Consider the following 18,718-nt stretch of genomic DNA (forward strand, 5'->3'; position numbering starts at 1 on the left):
CTTTAAGACCTACCTGATGTAACTCAAGGTCAGGTGAATAAATTAATACGTCATCAAGATAGATAACTACAAATCTACCTACCGGGTGACTAAAGATGCTATTTTACAAAGTGCTGAAAGACGGCGGGAGCATTTGTCAATCCAAATGGCATCACAAGGGAGAACTTCTCAGGCATTTTGAAAGCTGTTTTCCACTCATCTCCCTCTTTAATATAAATGAGATTATACATCCCCCTGAGATCCAGTTTAGAAAACATTTTGCTCCTACAATCTGATTAAAGAGGTCCAGGATGAGGATCTGATTTAGGTCGCCGAAATCTAGGCAAGAACGTAACCCCGTCTTTCTTCTTTACAAAGAAAAACCCCACAGCAATGGGGGATGATGATGGTCTGATATGATCCTTTGCCAAACTTTCCGCAATATAGTCCTTCATGGCCTGCCTCTCTGGACCAGAGATATTTTATAGTCTGCTCTTTGGCAGCTTGGCCCCAGAGACAAGATTATTGATGCAGTCAAAAGGGCAATGGGGAGGAAGTTCTTGGCACCCCTGCTCCAAGAACACATTCCAAAAGTCAGATAGGCATATAGGCACAGATTGGGTATCCACCCTTGCAAGCTGGATGCCCAAGCAGTGTTCTTGGCAATACACTCCACCACCTCCCAAGTCAGCCATTCTACCACAGGGTTGTGCAGAGTGAGTCAAGGAAGTCCAAGAACTACAGGAGAAGAAAGACCCTCTAGCACATAACAGTCAATACCTTCTGAGTGCATGGCCCCTACCTGTAGATGTAACCTTCGGACGCCCTGAGTAAAAGCCCCCTGTCTCAAGTGTGTGTAGTCGATGGTGATTATAGGTCTGGACAGTGTATGTGGTTTGAGGCCCTGGACCTGGACGAACCTAGTATTGATCAAGTTAAACCCCATTCCACTGTCCAGAAGGGCAGAAATAGTCACCTTATTTTTGCTCAGAGGTATTTCAGCAGGCTGAAAAAATTGTGTCCTACCAACGGAGAAGATATGTGCACCCGGAATGCTAACCTCCCCACAACCCAGGCTCCTTTGTTTTCCGTCAGCTGTTTACAGTGAGATAAGGAAGGACACATGCCCACAAAATGGTCCTTTCTACCACAGTAAAAAAATACTCCCCTTTGCGTCGAAAAACAGACTGCATTGCAAAATGAATTGGCCCACCCAATTGCATGGGTTCCTCAGATGAATCGGACCATATTTCCCTTGGCCCCGGACCTCCTGCACATTGGGGGTGTCTCTTATGAAGACGGCGATCCACCCGGAGAGCCAGAGAAATGGTCATCTCAAGGGAAACTGGAGTCTCATACAGGGCTAAGGCATCCTTCTACCTTACTTATAGTCCTTCACAGAACTGGCTACGGAGCACGGGGTCATTCCACTTAGTGTCAATGGACCACCTCTGCAATAATCCTTCGCCGTCCGGTCTCCCTGCTGAAGCTGATGCAGCGTGGACTCAGCCAGGTAGACACAGTCGGGGTCGTTGTATATATTACCCAGCGCCAGAAAAAATTCCTCCAACGTCTGGGACGACTGGCAGTCAGACGGGAGAGAGAATGCCCCCTCCTAGGGCCCCCCTCTGAGCCTCACTGCGCTCAAAGGCCGCGATCAGGAGCGGTGCATGAATGTTTTCCACCAGCTCCCAGGTCCGAGCCTCGGGCCCATGACCCTTCCAGTCCACCAAATAAAATTTTTTGCCACGGACAAACCTGCTCCCCACGATGGCGTTAACCTCAAACTCATCAGACGATAAGTCTGATGACCCGGCAGATGACTCAGAAAACCGGACCATGTGAACTGGTTTGAGAAGGGACACATGGAACACGTCCGAAATGGCCAAATGTGGAGGAAGAGCCAGGCGGTAGACCACCGAGCTAAGTCGCTCGAGGACCTTGAATGGTCCAATGTATCGCGGTGCGAACTTGGGAGACTCGACCCGCAGTTTAATGTTTCGGGTGGAGAGCCATACCATGTCGCCAGGGGAGAAGCTTGGCGCGGGCCGCCGATGCGTGTCGGCGGACGCCCTCATCCTTTCTTTAGATGCTCGGATAGCATCCTGAGTGCGATCCCAAATGTCCCGGGCCTCCACTGCCCAGTCTGCCACCCTGGAGTCGGTGGAGGACACTGGCATCGGGACAGGGACGCGTGGATGTTGACCATAGTTTAGGAGAAAGGGCGTCTGACCAGTGGAATCAGCCACCGCATTGTTTAGGGCAAATTCGGCCCAAGGTAGCAAGGATGCCCAGTCATCCTGCCTGGCAGAGACAAAATGCCATAAATAGGTGTCCAAGGTCTGATTGGCTCTCTCGACCAAGCCATTCGTCTCGGGGTGGTAAGCGGAGGATAGATTTAGCTCGATGCTAAGTAAACTGCAGAGCTCCCTCCAAAACCGAGACGCAAACTGGGGACACGATTTTGTCCGGCATGCCATGTAGACGGAATACGTGCTTAATGAACAAGGTGGCCAGACCTTGAGCGGAAGGCAGGCGTGCGAGTGGCACCAGATGCACCTTTTTGGAAAAATGGTCGGTGACCACCCAGATGACCGTACTGCCACCAGACTTGGGCAGGCCAACTATGAAATCCATGCCAACCATCTCCCAAGGTCTATCCGCCACTGGCAGGGGAAACAACAGCCCCGCCGACCTCTGTCTAGAGGGTCTGTTCCGAGCACACGAAACACATGCTTGCACGTATTCCTTGACATCTCGAGCCATATGTGGCCACCAATATGACCTTGCCAGGAGTTCGGTGGTCCGTTTAATACCAAAATGGCCACCCACCCTGGAGGCATGTGCCCAGGCGAGGACCTCCGGCCGTAGCTGAGGAGGCACCAAGGTCTTGCCCGGTGGTACCGACTCGAGAGCAACTGGAGTCACGGTCGTAAAACTCCCCGGCGGGAGAATTAACCGAGGCTCAGCTTCTCCTTCCTCCGCTGAGACCACTGAACGTGAGAGAGCATCTGCACGGACGTTCTTCTCTCCAGAGAGGTAGTGGAGGGTGAAGCGGAATCGGGAAAAGAAGAGCGACCACCTGGCCTGACGGGAATTCAGGCGTTGGGCCGTCTGTAGATAGACCAGGTTTTTATGGTCCGTATATACCTGAAAGGGAAACTGGGCTCTCTCCAGGAGATGTCTCCACTCAGAAAAAGCCAACTTCATGGCTAGCAGCTCCCTGTCACTGATGGAGTAATTTTTCTCCGCCGGTGAGAAGGTCTTGGAATAGAAGAAGCAGGGATGCTTCCAACCTTGAGCATCCTTTTGATAAAGGACTGCTCCTGCACCAACGGAAGAAGCGTCTACCTCAAGGATAAACGGCTTATCCACATCGGGACGATGTAATATGGGAGCGCCAGCAAAATGTGATTTTATAGCCGAGAAGGCCTTGGAGACCTGTTCTGACCAAGCATTGGGGTTAGCTCCTTTCTTGGTGAGAGCAACCAAAGGAGCCACCAGTGTGGAAAAGTGTGGTATGAACTGGCGGTAGTAATTCACGAACCCCAAAAAGCGCTGCACCGCTTTGAGGGAATGGGGTTCCTGCCAGTCCATTACCGCTTGTAGTTTGGCAGGATCCATGGCCAGTCCCTGGGCCGAGATGATATAGCCCAGGAACGGCAAGGACTCCTGCTCAAACTGGCACTTCGCCAGCTTGGCAAATAGTGAGTTCGCCCACAGATGGTCGAAGACCCTGCAGACGTCTCTCTGGTGGGTGGTCAAATCTGGCGAAAAGATGAGTATGTCATCCAGATAGACCACCACCGAGGTAGAGAGCATGTCGCGGAAGACGTCGTTGACAAAATCTTGGAAGACAGCTGGCGCATTACAAAGGCCAAAGGGCATAACCAGGTATTCATAATGGCTATCCCTGGTATTAAAAGCTGTCTTCCATTCGTCTCCTTCGTGAATGCGGATCAGGTTGTATGCACCCCGCAGATCTAATTTAGTAAAGATCCGGGCCCCCCGCAACCTGTCAAATGACTCCGAGATCAACGGTAGGGGGTATTTGTTTTTAACCGTGATAGCATTGAGACCTCGGTAGTCAATGCAGGGGCGTAACTCTCCGTTCTTCTTCTGTACAAAGAAGAACCCTGCACCAGCCGGAGACACAGATTTTCTGATGAAACCCCTAGCCAGGTTCTCCCGGATATATTGGGACATAGCCTCCGTCTCAGGGAGTGATAACGGTTAAACACAGCCTCGTTGAGGCTCTGTGCCTGGCATGAGATCAATCGGGCAATCATAGGAACGGTGCGGCGGGAGCGTCTCCGCAGACTTCTTAGAGAAGACGTCCGCGTACTGGTGGTAGGGTTTGGGGAGCGCGGAGAGATCCGCAGGCACTTCAGTGGAAGCAACCTGAACGCTGCCCCTCAGGCACCTTCCCTCACAGTCCTTGCCCCAGCCCAGTATGCTCCCCGAAGCCCAGTCAATATGAGGGGAGTGGCAACGAAGCCAGGGAACTCCGAGGAGCACCTGATCGATGCCATTGGGCATAATAAGCAGGGACAGAGTCTCCTGATGTGAGGGTGAAATAGAGAGTCCGAGTGGGGCTGTCTGATGGGTCACCTGAGACGGTAACGTTGCCCCATTTACCACCCTAATGGTCAGAGGTTGGGAGAGTAACACCAGAGGGATAGCGTGTCTCTGGGCAAAGGTCGAGGACATAAAGTTCCCCTCGGCCCCAGAATCCAGGGTGACCTCTGCCTCCCAGGTGGAGGACCCACTATCTAAAGTACCCCGGAACACCGGTTTGGGTGAAAAGGGTCCCACCTTGGATTGACCACCACCTACGGCCACTGAACGTGGTCGTCTTTTTGGCTGCTGAGGGCATGTGCCAGCCGAGTGGCCAAACTGTCGGCACTGATAGCAGCGCACAGAGCTTCGCATCGGACGCGACTTAGTGCCGGTGCGAGACACCTCCATAGGCTCAGAGGAAGGGAGCTCCTGTGCGGGATATATCAGCGGCTCGGTAAAGGTGGGAGCCAAATTAACCCTACGTCTGGATTGTGCTCGTTCCAACCCGCGCTCCGTGAAGCGGATATCAATGCGGGTGGAAACGGCGATTAACTCCTCCAGACTTGTGGGAATTTCCCTAGTAGCTAGAGCATCTTTTACGTGCTCAGCCAGGCCTCTCCAAAACACCGGGACCAACACTTTGTCCGGCCACTCTAACTCGGAAGCCAGTGTCCGAAACCGGACAGCATGATGGCTAACCGAAAGTGACCCTTGTGTTAAGGATAACAGTTGGAGGGCCGTATCGTGTGTGACCCGTGGTCCCAAGAAGACTTGCTTCAGAGCCGCGAGGAACTGAGCAGCTCCCTGTACCACGGGATCATCACGTTCCCACAATGGCGTGGCCCACTGTAATGCCCGGCCAGACAACAGGGAGACAATAAATCCCACCTTAGTCCGCTCTGTAGGAAACCGTGCAGCCAGCAACTCCAGCTGAATGGAGCACTGACTAACGAATCCCCTACAGGAGGCACTATCACCCGAAAACTTATCGGGGAGCGGGATGCGAGACATTGTCGGCAAGGGCAAAAGTGTGGGCACACGTGAGACAGCCTCAGCGACTGTCTGAGCAGCAGCGAGCGCAGCATTCGCAGCTGAGTTGGTGCTCTCAATAGCCGCCAACCTGCTCTCCAGCTGCCGAATGCAGCGCCGCAGCTGCTGCACGTCTGCCATTGCCAGCCAGACCCTGGCGCTAGTGTAATGTTATGGACGGCGGAACGCACCAAATATAAATAATAGTAGGTGCGTTCGCCGCCCGGGGTCCACCGTGCGGTAGGTGACAAGACCGCTGCTGGACAATGGCAGATGCACCTAGTAGGTGCGGTATTGCGCTCGGGTTAACGTCACCCGAACGCTAAGAGCGGCTCCGTAAAAACACAGAGTCGCTTGGCGAACACTAAAGCAAAGGCGCAGGCCCTGTTAGCGTCACAGAGGCCTGCGTGTGGCGTCACAGCCGCGAACACCAATAGCTGCTGTTACTACAGCGCAGCGGCAGAGAAAGCCGCAAGCGTCGGCGCCGAGGACCGGGCGCCGACGGACACTAGTGTAGGCGTGGAGCAAGTGGCTTGTAGCTTGCCACAACCCTGGAGCTGACTATACACACTCAGTCACCACTCGTAATATCAGAGGGTAGGGGTTTCATAATGAGTCAGACACCAGTCCATGCATCCATCACCATACACACACAGAATAAAATGCTACACTAGCGCATGGCCGAGCCGCCATGCGGGCTTTTTATAGCCATGCGCTTCCGGGACCTTCCAGTACTTTGGGAAGGACCAATCAGATCCGACATAGGACCTGCACATGTGACCCCTGCTCTCCACTGAGAGGACAAGTTGCGGGCATGCCCAGTAGCACGGCACGAGGACTTAGCCTCTGGAGCAGTTCCCTGCAAAGCAGGTTGCGCTACCATAGCTGCACCAGAGGTGGCAGCAACATCTAGGCTCACAGAACGAGTCTGAGGGAAATGCCTGGCTCGCCGTGATTGCTGAGCAGGAGTCTGAGCGGTCGGAGGAGAATGAGAGACCGCAGGATGTCTCGCTCTGGATTCCCGCTGTGCAGTGCCAGGAATCCAGCGCACAACAACAGTGCCAAGCATAATGCTCCTGTAGTGTCTTCAACATGAATAGTGCCCAAAAATTAAATTGTGGCAGCGGTCTCTCATGGTGCCTCATAGGTTCCCTAGAGTGCCTAACCCAATACATGCTGCTTCTCCAGCTTTCAGACAAGATTTTCTAGCTTCTATTCACCTCTAGCCATGTGTTCACCACCCTTTTAATTGAAGCTGTTGTGCCCGCTCTAGTGCACAGGCGCCAGCATTCAAATCAGGAGGCGGCACCGACACACGGGGCATCATGATGGATAGATGGTGGGCAGCGCCGAGGCCTCGGACAGGCATGATTGATGGATGGTAGGCGGCTGATACTGGGGGACACACCAAACCTATGGGACACATTACAGGTATGAGGAGCTATTTATAAAAGTCGATATTTCAGCGTTACTAGGGGTCAGAAAAAGAAGAGCCACCTTCACAGAATGCAGCCTTAGTGCTGCTGAAGGTGGCTCTTTAACTGAAAAATGCCCTGGGGGGGTGACAGGTTCCCTTTAACCTCTACCATGGCACAGTCTGAACTTAAGAACCCTATCTATACACATTAAATGGCTGTAAATGGTTTGACCGGGAGCTATATCAGCAATTTCTCCAATACACAGGAGCGCTTGTTTTCCTTTGGGAGAACAAAGTGTCAGCTGTCCGAAAACTTACGGCAGCCGCCGATAACAGCTGATCTGTGAGGGTGCCGAGTATTGCACTGCCACCGATCAGATACTGATGACTTATTTTAAGTATAGGCCATCAATAATAAAGTAGTGGCCAATACCTATTCTTTCAGTAAAAAGGAGGTACAACTGCACAGCGATTACTACAGAAGCAGATTTACAGGGGAGAACTGTGGAGTAGACGCAACACTTAAGCCGCCCCCTTCATTCTCAGTATCGCTATTGCACCATTACTCACAGATATGAGTACCTCTTTATGTGTCAGTAGATTTTATTGTCCCACATTGCACATATCCGTAGCATCAATGAGATAAAAATGTTCACTATAACTGGGGACCCGAAAGGAGGTGCTTGAATAGTGCTGCAAGTGAGCATGTGTGGTGCCCCTACCTCAATGGAGTCTCCAAAGCTAGCAACTTTCAAGAGGAAAAAAGCTGGCTCTCTACTGCCACCTGGTGGAGGAAGCCACTCTATGGGTCACTAATGACCAAATAATGAGCTTTGCCACATGAGTGGGATACTGTGCCTTAACCCCTTCACCCCCAACGTTGGTTTGCACGTTAATGACAGGGCCAATTTTTACAATTCTGACCACTGTCCCTTTATGAGGTAATAACTGTGGAACGCTCCCATGGATCCCGGTGATTCTGACATTGTTTTCTCGTGACATATTGTACTTCATGTTAGTAGTAAAATTAAATTAATATAACTTGCATTTATTTGTGAAAAAAATGGAAATTTGGTGAAAATTTTGAAAATTTCACAATTTTCCAACTTTACCAAGGGTAACAGGAGAAATTGGACCATAAAAAATGTATTGTGCAATTTGTCCTGAGTACGCTGATACCTGATATGTGGGGGGAACCACTGTTTCGGTGCATGGCAGAGCTCAGAAGGGAAGGAGCGCCTTTTGATTTTTTCAATGCAGAATTGGCTTGACACCATATCGCTTTTGGAGAGCCCCTGATGTGCCTAAACAGTGGAAACCCCCCACAAATGACACCATTTTGGAAACTAGACCCCCCCAAGGAACTTATCTAGATGTGTGGTGAGAACTTTGAACCCCCAAGGGCTTCACAGAAGTTTATAGTGTACAGCTGTAAAATTAAAAAATCATTTTTCCACAAAAATTCTTTTCACCCCCAATTTTTATTTTCCCAAGGAAAGCAGGACCCCAAAAGTTATTGTGCAATTTGTCCTGAGTACACTGATACCCCATATGTGGGGGTAAAACACTGGGTGCATGGCAGAGCTCAGAAGGGAAGGAGCGCTGTTTGACGCAAATTTGGCTGGAATTGAGATTGGGCGCCATGTCGCATTTGGAGAGCCCCTGATGTGCCTAAACTGTGGAAACCCCCACAAGTGACCCCATTTTGGAAACTAGACCCCCAAGAAACTTATCTAGATGTGTGGTGAGCACTTTGAACCCCCAAGTGCTTCACAGAAGTTTATAACGCCTGGGAGTGAAAATAAAAAAATCATATTTTTTCCACAAACATGATCTTTTAGTCCCCAATTTTTTTTATTTTCCCAAGGGTAACAGGAGAAATTGGGCCCCAAAAGTTGTTGTCCAATTTGTCCTGAGCACGCTGATACCCCATATGTGGGAGAAAACTACTGTATGGGCACACGTCAGGGCTAGGAAGGGAAGTAGGGACGTTTTGGAATGCAGACTTTGATGGAATGGTCTGTGGGTGTCATGTTGCGTTTCGAGAACCCCTGATGTGCCTAAACTGTGGAAACCCACCACAAGTGACCCCATTTTGGAAACTAGACCCCCCCAAGGAACTTATCTAGATGTGTGATGAGCACTTTGAACCACCAAGTGCTTCACAGAAGTTTATAACGTAGAGCCATAAAAATAAAAAAATATTTTTTTCCACAAAAATGATATTTTTACCCCTAATAAAATTTTCGCAAGGGTAGCAGGAGAAATTGGACCCCAAAAGTTGTGCAATTTGTCCTGAGTAGGCTGATACCCCATATGTGGGTGTAAACCACTGTTTGGGCACATGGCAGAGCTTGGAAGGGAAAGAGCACCATTTGACTTTTTCATTGGCTGGAATTGAGATCAGACGCTATGTTGCGTTTGGATAACCTCTGATGTGCCTAAACAGTGGAAACTCCCCAATTCTAACTCCAACCCTAACCCCAACACACTCCTAACCCTAGGCCTAACCCTAATGGGAAAATGGAAATAAATACATTTTTTTTTATTTTATTATTTTTCCCTAGCTAAGGGGGGTTTGATTTACTATTTATGGTGGGTTTTTATGTTTGGCAGCTGTCACACGCTAAAAGACGCTTTTTATTGTAAAAATAGTTTTTGCATCACCACATATTGAGAGCTATAATTTTTCCTCATTTTGACCCACAGAGTCATGTGAGGTCTTATTTTTTGCGAGACGAGTTGACGTTTTTATTGGTACCATTTTCGGGCATGTGACATTTTTTGATCGCTTTTTATTCCGATTTTTGGGACGCAGAATGAACAAAAATCAGCATTTCATGAATTTCTTTTGGGGGGTGCGTTAACAGGGTTCCGCGTGTGGTAAAATAGATAAAGCGGTTTTATTCTTCGGGTCGGTACGGTTACAGCAATACCTCATTTATATCAATTTTTTATGTTTTGGCGCTTTTATACAATAAAAACAATTTTATATAAAAAATAATTATTTTTGCATTGCTTTATTCTGCAAGCTATAACTTTTTTATTTTTTTGCTGATGACGCTGTGTGGCGGCTCATTTTTTGCGGGACAAGATGACATTTTCAGCGGTACTATGGTTATTTATATTCATCTTTTTGATCGCGTGTTATTGCACTTTTTGTTCAGCAGTATGATGATAAAGCATTGTTTTTTGCCTTTTTTATTGAAGGGGTTAACTAGTGGGACAGTTTTATATGGCGGGTCTTTACAGCTATACTAAATGTGTATTTTTATTGTTTTTTATTTACAAAAAAATAATTTATTAGGGAATTTATTTTTTTAATTTATTTGGGATTTTTTTAAAATTATTTTTACATGATTTTTTTTAACTTTATTATATTGTCCCAGTGTGCGACAATATAATAATGTGTCCGATCGCTGAGCTGACACCTTGCACAGTGTGTTAGATCAGCGATCTGACAGGCACTGCTGCAGCCGCCTCCCTGCAGGACCCCGAAGGCCCCCGCGGCCATCATGGATCCGGAGGCCTGCAGGGAAGAAGGGTCCAGGGAGGCACGCAGGGAGCCCCCTCCCCAGGGGTGGGATTAAAATTTTTAACAACAGGTTCTGTGTTTGTGTGTAGGAAAACCACACCCATTTTAAGCCACACCCATTTTAAGCTACATCCATTATTAAGCCACAACCATTTACACACACCTTTTCCAACATATACAATTAGGGGCGCAGTCAAACAGTTGAAAAAAAATAAATTTGAATGAGATCAGAACAGTGCACATTCTGGCCAGCGGCTCTCCTGACCCGAGTGTGACATCTGCATATATTTCTATGCAGCTGTCTCACTTGACTGACCGGCTGGCCAGGCTGTGCACTACATTCTGATTCATAAGACAGTCTGTCTGCGTCCTAACGGTAATTAAAAGTCCCAATAGGCAGCATAGGTCCCCAATAGGCAGGCACAGGTCCCAATAGGCAGCACAGGTCCCCAATAGGCAGAATAGGTCCCCAATAGGCAGCATTGGCCCCCAATAGGCAGCACAGGTCCCCAATAGGCAGGCACAGGTTCCCAATAGGCAGGCACAGGTTCCCAATAGGCAGCACAGGTCCCCAATAGGCAGCACAGGTCCCCAATAGGCAGCATTGTTCCCTATAGGCAGCATTGTTCCATATAGGTAGCACGGGTCCCCAATAGGCAGGCACAGGTCCCCAACAGGCAGGCACAGGTCCCCAATAGGCAGCATTGTTCCCTATAGGCAGGCACAGGTACCCAATAGGTAGCATTGGCCCCCAATAGGAAGCACAGGTCCCCAATAGGCAGCACATACTGACCTGTCGTTGAACTGTACTATACACAGTGAGAGGCAGCGAGCCTGCGACGCGTCTGAAGTAGTCCCGCGGTTGAGGCCTCTTGGATGGCCAGGCCCCGCACCACCCGTCCTGCTCCTCCGGGTGTGCACACACACACACTGGCAGCAAACCACGTCCGCACCACCAGTGACCGGGCCGGGTGATAGAAATTCTGGCACACAGCACAGGCAGGCCACAGACGACTCCAGCGCAGGCTCAGCTCACACTGACTGGGCAGCGGCTTGCGGTGACTCCTCCAGCGAGCTCCAGTTACCTGCCAATAGCCACACTGCACTGCCGCAGGAATCAGTGCGCGGGGGCCGCCGGGGTGTGCTGTGCTCTGTCCCAGTAGTCAGACAGAGCATTTATCAGTGCGCGGTATCTGGCGGGCGGGGCTAGGAAGCAGAGCAAGAGTCCTCCTCTGCTCCGGCTCCTGCCTGCAACATCAAAGTACCGGATCACGGCTCTGGATCTCCCCGGTTCGGGGAACCGGCTGCATTTTTAACAACCGGTTCCACCGAACCGGGGAGAACCGACTGAATCCCACCCCTGCCCCTCCCTTCTCGATTCTTCCCTATGCTCCCGGTAAACTGTGATCATGTTTGATCGCAGTGTGCCAGGGGTTAATGTGCCGGGGGCGGTCCGTGACCGCCCCTGGCACATAGTGCCGGGTGTCAGCTGTGATAATCAGCTGACACCCGGCCGCGATCAGCTGCACTCCCCCCATGAGCGCCGCTGATCGCATATGACGTACTATCCCGTCCATGGGTATTAAGTTCCAGGTCACATGGACGGAATAGTATGTCAGATGGCAGAAAGGGGTTAAAGGATTATCTCCATCTACAAACAACTTTTTTGGGGTTCTTGTCTCTTGCTAATGCTCAGTAAGACTTTGATGGAAGTCATGTTGCAAGACTCATTTTAGGAGCAACAATGACTAACACTGTGGTTTTCTCCAATAGGTGGCACTATAAGGCCATTTTTTCCTATTAGAAGAGGATAATTTGCATATCCTTATTTCCAGGGAGTATTACCTGATAGCTGAGTGCTTAAGGGAAAAAGAATATATATAGATGCTGGTGGCAATCTTAGTTCCAACCTGAACAATCACAAACTAAAAAGGCATGAGTGAGGGTAAAAACCTGAAATCACTGAACAGGTTATATACTGCAGGGTAATTCTCCATTATAGTAGCTTAACCCCTTCACTACCAAGGGTGGTTTGCACGTTAACGACCGGGCCAATTTTTACAATTCTGACCACTGTACCTTTATGAGGTCATAACTCTGGAACGCTTTCATGGATCCCGGTGATTCTGACATTGTTTTCTCGTGACATATTGTACTTCATGTTAGTGGTAAAATTGCATTCAAATAACTTGCGTTTATTTGTGAAAAAAACGGAAATTTGGCGAAAATTTTGAAAATTTCACAATTTTCCAACTTTGAATTTTTATGCCCTTAAATCACAGCGATACGGCACACAAAAAACTTAATACATAACATTTCCCACATGTTTACTTTACATCAGCACAGTTTTGGAACCAAAATTTTTTTTTGTCAGGAAGTTATAAGGGTTAAAAATTGACCAGCGATTTCTCATTTTTGCAACACCATTTTATTTTTAGGGACCACTTCACATTTGAAGCCACTTTGAGGGGTCTATATGATAGAAAATGCCCAAAAGTGACATCATTCTAAAAACTGCACCCCTTAAGGTGCTTAAAACCACATTCAAGAAGTTTATTAACCCTTTAGGTGCGTCACAGGAATTTTTTGAATATTAAAAAAAAAATGAACATTTAACTTTTTTTCACAAAAAAAATACTTCAGGTTCAATTTTCTTTATTTTACCAAGGGTAACAGGAGAAATTGGACTGCAAGACTTATTGTGCATTTTGTCCTGAGTACGCTGATACCTGATATGTGGGGGGGAACCACTGTTTCGGCGCATGGCAGAGCTCAGAATGGAAGGAGCGCCGTTTGACTTTTTCAATGCAAAATTGGCTGGAATTCAGATCGGACGCCATGTCACGTTTGGCGAGCCCCTGATGTACCTAAACAGTGGAAACCCCCCAAGTGACCCCATTTTGGAAACTAGACCCCCCAAGGAACTTATCTAGATATGTGGTGAGAACTTTGAACCCACAAGGGCTTCACAGAAGTTTATAACGTACAGCGGTACAATTAAAAAATCATATTTTTTCCACAAAAATGATCTTTTCACCCCCAATTTTTATTTTTCCAAGGGTAACAGGACCCTAAAAGTTATTGTGCAATTTGTCCTGAGTACGCTGATACCCCATATGTGGGTGTAAATGACTATTTGGGCGCATAGCAGAGCTCGGAAGGGAAGCAGCGCCATTTGACGTTTTTGGCTAGAATTGAGATCGGACACCATGTCGCGATTGGAAAACCCCTGATGTACCAAAACAGTGGAAACCCCCCACAAATGACACCATTTTGGAATCTAGACCCCCCAAGGAACTTATCTAGATGTGTGGTGAGAACTTTGAACCCCCAAGGGCTTCACAGAAGTTTATAACGTACAGCAGTACAATTAAAAAATCATATTTTTTCCACAAAAATGATCTTTTCACCCTCAATTCTTATTTTTCCAAAAGTAACAGGACCCTAAAAGATATTGTGCAATTTATCCTGAGTACGCTGATACCCCACATGTGGGGGTAAACCACTATTTGGGCGTATGGCAGAGCTCGGAAGGGAAGCAGCGCCATTTGACGTTTTTGGCTGGAATTGAGATCGGACACCATGTCGCGTTAGGAAAGCCCCTGATGTACCAAAACAGTAGAAACCCCCCACAAATGACACCATTTTGGAAACTAGACCCCCAAAGGAACTTATCTAGATGTGTGGTGAGCACTTTGAACCCCCCAGTGCTTCACTGAAGTTTATAACGTCCGGGCGTGAAAATAAAAAAATCGTATTTTTTCCACAAACATGATCTTTTAGTCCCCATTTTTTTATTTTCCCAAGGGTAACAGGAGAAATTGGACCCCAAAAGTTGTTGTCCAATTTGTCCTGAGTACGCTGATACCTCATATGTGGGAGAAAACTACTGTATGGGCACACGTCGGGGCTCGGAAGGGAAGTAGTGACGTTTTGGAATGCAGACTTTGATGGAATGGTCTGCGGGTGTCATGTTGCGTTTGGAGAGCCCCTGATGTACCTAAACAGTGGAAACCCCCCACAAGTGACCCCATTTTGGAAACTAGACCCCCTAATGAACTTATCTAGATGTGTGGTGAGCACTTTGAACCCCCCAGTGCTTCACAGAAGTTTATAACGACCGGGCGTGAAAATAAAAATATCGTATTTTTTCAACAAACATCATCTTTTAGTCCCCATTTTTTTATTTTCCCAAGGGTAACAGGAGAAATTGGACCCCAAAAGTTGTTGTCCAATTTGTCCTGAGTACGCTGATACCTCATATGTGGGAGAAAACTACTGTATGGGCACACGTCGGGGCTCGGAAGGGAAGTAGTGACGTTTTGGAATGCAGACTTTGATGGAATGGTCTGCGGGTGTCATGTTGTGTTTAGAGAGCCCCTGATGTACCTAAACAGTGGAAACCCCCCACAAGTGACCCCATTTTGGAAACTAGACCCCCTAATGAACTTATCTAGATGTGTGGTGAGCACTTTGAACCCCCCAGTGCTTCACAGAAGTTTATAACGACCGGGCGTGAAAATAAAAATATCGTATTTTTTCAACAAACATCATCTTTTAGTCCCCATTTTTTTATTTTCCCAAGGGTAACAGGAGAAATTGGACCCCAAAAGTTGTTGTCCAATTTGTCCTGAGTACGCTGATACCTCATATGTGGGAGAAAACTACTGTATGGGCACACTTCGGGGCTCGGAAGGGAAGTAGTGACGTTTTGGAATGCAGACTTTGATGGATTGGTATGCGGGTGTCATATGCGTTTGGAGAGCCCCTGATGTACCTAAACTATTGAAACTCCCCACAAGTGACCCCATTTTGGAAACTAGACCCCCCACAGAGCTTATCTAGATGTGTGGAGAGCACTTTGAACCCCCAAGTGCTTCACAGAAGTTTATTACGCCTGGGCGTGAAAATAAAAAAAACATTTTTTTCCGCAAAATTATATTTTTGCCCCCAATTTTTTATTTTCCTAAGGGTAACAGGAGAAATTGGACCCCAAAAGTTGTTTTGTAATTTGTCCTGAGTAGGCTGATACCCTACATGTGGGGGTAAAACACTGTTTGGGCACATGGCAGAGCTTGGAAGGGAAGGAGCACCATTTGACTTTTTCAACGCAGAATTGGCTGGAATTGAGATCAGACGCCATGTTGCCTTTGGAGAGCACCTGATGTGCCCAAACAGTGGAAACCCCCAATTATAACTCCAACCCGAACCTCAACACACCCCTAACCCTAATCTGAGCCCTAGCCCTAACCCTAGCCCTAGCCCTAACCCTAGCCCTAACCCTAGCCCTAACCCTAGCCCTAACCCTAACCCTAGCCCTAACCCTAACCCTAGCGGGAAAATGGAAATAAATACATTTTCTTTTAGTTTTATTATTTTTCCCTAACTAAGGGGGTGATAACGGGGGGTTTGATTTACGATTTATGGCGGTTTTTATGTTTGGCGGCTGTCGCACGCTAAAAGACGCTTTTTATTGTAAAAATAGTTTTTGCATCACCACATATTGTGAGCTATAATTTTTCCGTATTTTGACCCACCGAGTCATGTGAGGTCTTATTTTTTGCGGGACGAGTTGACGTTTTTATTGGTACCATTTTCGGGCACGTGACATTTTTTGATCGCTTTTTATTCCGATTTTTGGGACGCAGAATGAACAAAAACCAGCGTTTCATGAATTTCTTTTGGGGGGTGCGTTTACACCGTTCCGCGTGCGGTAAAATTGATAACGCGTTTTTATTCTTCGGGTCAGTACGGTTACAGCGATACCTCATTTAGGTCGTTTTTTTATGTTTTGTCGGTTTTTTGCAATGAAAACTATTTTATATAAAAAATAATTATTTTTGTATCGCTTTATTCTGCGAGCTATAACTTTTTTATTTTTTTGCGGATGATGCTGTATGGTGGCTCGTTTTTTGCGGGACAAGATGATGTTTTCAGCGGTACCATGCATATTTATATGCGTCTTTTTGATCGCGCGTTATTGCACTTTTTGTTCGGTGGTATGATAATAAATCATTATTTTTTGCTTCGTTTTTTATTTTTATTTTTTAAGGGGTTCGCTAAAGGGGTTAACTAATGGGACAGTTTTATAGGGTAGGTCATTACGGACGCGGCGATACCAAATATGTGTACTTTTATTGTTTTTGTTTTTTTTTTATTTTGAAAAAATGGATTTATTGGGGAATATTTTTTTATTTTTTACTGATTTATTTAGCGATTTTTTTTAATTATTTTTAACACTTTTTTTTTTACTTTATTACCTTGTCCCAGGTGGGACATCACTGTCCTGTGACAGATCGCTGATCTGTCACATCACAGATCACTGTGACAGATCAGCGATCTGTCACAGGCACTGCTGCAGACTTCCTCATGCCTGCGCTTTGCAGGCAGTGAGGAAGTCAGCTCCCTGCAGGCCCCCATCGCCATCTTGGATCCGGGGGCCTGTAGGGAAAGAGCCCCCCGCAGCAGGGCTGCACATTGCGCTGCCGTGGGGGGCTCAGGGAAGCACGGAGGGAGCCCCCTCCCTGCCGATGCTTCCTTTTAATCCCCGGTACACCGCGATCGCGTTTGATCGCGGTGTGCAAGGGGTTAACGTGTCGGGGGCAGTCCGTGACCGCCCCTGACACATTGTGCCGGGTGTCAGCTATGATAATTAGCTGACACTCGGCCGCGATCAGCGGCGCTCACCACGTGGGCGCCGCTGATCGCGATGACGTAATATTCCGTCCATGGTAATTAGGTCCATGGTCACATGGACGGAATATTACGTCAATTGTAGGTAAGGGGTTAAAAAAAAAAAAAGTCAAAGTCAAATTGCAGCCTGTGAACGGCTGTGCAGAGTAGCCGCAATAGTAAATGCACAAGTCAGAGAGCGGTACCTGTAAAGATAATGCGATGCGAAGTCCTCACTCCAGTAAGCGGTGCAGGTTAAAATAGCGCTTTTTGCTCCAGCGCTTGGAAAAAGAGGGGGGGGTTTGTACACTGGGGTATAGACGAGTTACAGGGGCTGCCCCGGCCGGTGGCAGCCTCCTGTCAGTGTACCTCCAGCTGTGGAGCAGACGTGAGCGGCCTCTCGTGCTCCCGGCGTCTGTGAGCTGCTCCAGGTATACAGGACCTTCATGATGTGAGTCAACACATGACCACGTCAGTTTCACTTGCTGGTGGTTACGACGGGGACCAATGGACTTTTCAACATGTTTCAAAGACTAACTGTCTTCCTCAGGGATGGTGCCCCCCACCACAGGAGGATTATTTAAGCAGTCCCGCCGCTTAGGGAAGTTTAACCCAATTAACTTAATAGAAGCCAAAAAGTTCGATTTCACTATTTAACCCCTTCGGTATTAGGGTGTCCAATGCAAATATCCAGCGGCTCTCAGCATGCGACATTAGCTTTATATGGTTGCCTTTACGCACTTGTGGCTTAACATGTTCAATTCCTGTGAAGATAAGGTTATTCACAGAGCCTCCATGACATTCTGAAAAATGTTTAGAGAGGGGATGACCCAGAAATTTTTTCTTTATATTTCTTATATGTTCCTTAATCCTTATCTGCAGGGATCTTTTCGTGCGTCCTACATATACCTTCTGGCATGGACATTTGATGGTATATATGACACTTTCCGTTTTACAAGTAATAAAATCTGATATTTCCAATTTATTAGAATTATTGCTCCCCATAGCCCATTGTTGTTTAGGGCTCATAGCTTGTTGGCAAGCCCTGCATTTTTTGCAGGGAAAAAAACCTTTCAAATTGCCTATAAAAGATGGAGTAGGTGCATTAATATGGTTATTTAATACAGTGGGGGCAATCATACTACCAATATTATGGGCTTTTCTGTAAACGAACTTTGGACCTGGTGGAATTGAGCATCCTATAATTTTATCCTCTTTCAAAATGTCCCAATGTTTTTTGACAATTCTAGTCAAAATATGACAGTTTGAGTTGTATTCGGTTATAATAGGGATAAAATCATCAAAGGGAGTATTTTTCTTATTAATATTGTTTATCCTTCTCAGAGTAGCACTAGGTTTATTTCTGGCTGTTATATTTGCTTCCTCCAGAAGTGAGTTGTTATAGCCTTTCTCCAGAAATTGATGAGTTAGCGCAGATGCTTCGGAATCATAATCCTGAATTTTAGAGCAATTCCTGCGAATTCTGATGTACTGACTCTTAGGTACATTTAATAGCCAATTAGGTA

This window comes from Dendrobates tinctorius, unplaced genomic scaffold (assembly GCF_039654945.1).
Source record: "Dendrobates tinctorius isolate UK_male_01 unplaced genomic scaffold, ASM3965494v1 ptg000159l, whole genome shotgun sequence".
In the NCBI taxonomy this organism is placed as follows: Eukaryota; Metazoa; Chordata; class Amphibia; order Anura; family Dendrobatidae; genus Dendrobates; species Dendrobates tinctorius.